Raw genomic sequence first — 2,131 nt, 5'->3', positions numbered from 1 at the left:
AAACTTTTGATTTATAAGTCAACCATTTTAAATACATTCATCTCAAAAATGAAACACTAAACAAAGAAAAAAAAAACCCACACTGCTATCTGTATGGCAAGGCTAGTAGATAAGCACAAAGTTCCCCTACTTAGTCCATTCCCTCTCTCTCCCTTTCTCTCTTCTCGAGTTACTCTTTGTAAGTAACAAACCTGGTGTTTTCATAGTTCCCTGATGCTTGTTGCAAATATAATAAGGACCACAAGATCTGGTCCAGCTACAACATTGGCTCTGGTCTGAGTAACAAGCAGTAGGGGCCCAGGCCAGGCCCTAGGCCTTCCTCACCTATAGCATCACTAGCAACAGGCTGACTTAAAAGGAATGATGATGAAGTCTACATTATCAGGAAGAGCAGTTAAGGTACTGATTAAATAGAATGAGGGACACCAAAGTAGAAACTAGAGTTTCAGATTTTCTTGGAATGAAATTATATAAACTGGCTTCACAGTAAGTGACGTGATTTCACATGAGTAATACAACTTATGACTATTCTATCTGTAAAACAATAAAGCATAACTTACAATGATATGTCATAATAGAAGACATTATTCTTTAGAAATCCAAATAACCCATTAAAAAAACAGAAATTTACAAATTTTCTGATTAAGATTGGAACAACTTTGTGAATTTATGAGGAAAAAAGGAGAGAAACAGGCTATGTAAAAGAGAGAAGAGAAAGCTGAATAAAGCGGTTACTTAAATTGTACAGAGAAGTTGAACTCAAGCAAATGGAAATTCCTGGGCATACATAAAAGGACCAATTTCTACAACCACAATCTGATTAAAGTATCACAGATTAAAGGACACTTTTTCAGCCTCAGAGTAGTTGTTTATTTTATAGCTGACCTCCTAAGAAATCATTTCAGAGCAACCTTTATGTCTTTGTTGCTGAGACTGTAGACGAAGGAATTCAGTATGGGTGTGACCACAGTGTAAATCACCGAGGTTGTTGCACTTGACTGTGAGCTGTAGGTATCAGCAGAGATAAGGTACACTCCTAGGCTTGTACAATAAAATAAGAAAACAACTGAGAGGTGAGACGCACAAGTAGAACATGCTTTATATTTCCCCTGAGCCGATGACATTTCATGTATGGTGGAGACTATCTTAGAGTAAGAGTAAATGATACCAGCCAGGGGACCACTACCCAACAGAGCAGTTAAGAAATATATCACTATGTTATTAAGAAAGGTGTGAGAATAAGCAAATTGAAACATGTGATTGAGTTCACAGAAAACGTGGGGGATTTTCAAGACTAAACAGATAGATAGTCACATCACCATTAAGCTTTGCAACAAGGAATACAGGGCACTCATGATCCAGGACACCGGAAGCAGCAGTCCACAGAACTGGAGGTTCATGATGACCTTGTAGCGCAAGTGGTGACAGATGGCCACAAAGTGGTCATAGGCCATTGCAGTCAGGAGGAAGTCATTCAATACTCTAAAGAGCATGAAAAACACTGTGTGATGCAGCCTTTATAGGTTATGACTTGGCTCTATGTTTGGATGTTCACCGGCATCTTTGGGACAGTGGTGGAGGTGAAACAGATGTCCACCAAGGACAGGTTGCAGAGGAAGAAGTACATGGGCGTGTGGAAGTGGGAGTCTGAGCTGATGGCCAAGATGATGAGCAAGTTTCCAAACACGATGATCAGGTATATGGAGAGGAAGAGCCCAAATATGAGGGGCTCTAGTTCTGGTTCCTCTGAAAATGTCAGAAGAAGAAATTCTGAAACACTTGTAAGATTCCCTGGTTCCATGTGGTAGAGGTGACTTACAGGAAAGAGGAAAATAACATGAGTAATATTCATATAAACTTGCATTACTCACATAGCTCTTATACTAGAGTTTATATTTTGCATTCAAGAAATTAATTTCAATATTTTTTATGGATGTGGTTCCCTCTTGGGGTTTCTTGTGCCTTTTCACTTCAGGAATTTTTCGTCTCATTCTGCTTTTTCTCCTAGGAGTGCATGACACTGTATTTTACAGTGTTAAAGAGAAAGTCTTCATACATTTTAAGAATATTAATTATTTGTCGACGATGTTTTAGGCACTGTCTAGTCTGTGAAGAATGAGAGCTGAAGGAT

The 2,131-nt window shown here is 38.7% G+C and overlaps 1 pseudogene; it reads right to left on the bottom strand.

The window, feature by feature from the left end:
* Positions 1–896: 896 nt before the first annotated feature.
* LOC120618988 (olfactory receptor 7A5-like) lies at positions 897–1,813 on the bottom strand (annotated as a pseudogene).
* Between the last annotated feature and the right edge of the window lie 318 nt (positions 1,814–2,131).

This window comes from Pteropus medius, unplaced genomic scaffold, assembly GCF_902729225.1.
Source record: "Pteropus medius unplaced genomic scaffold, Ma_sr-lr_union100, whole genome shotgun sequence".
In the NCBI taxonomy this organism is placed as follows: domain Eukaryota; kingdom Metazoa; phylum Chordata; class Mammalia; order Chiroptera; family Pteropodidae; genus Pteropus; species Pteropus medius.
Note: the sequence above shows the minus strand (reverse complement) of the source record. Positions and strands in the feature narration are given on the sequence as shown.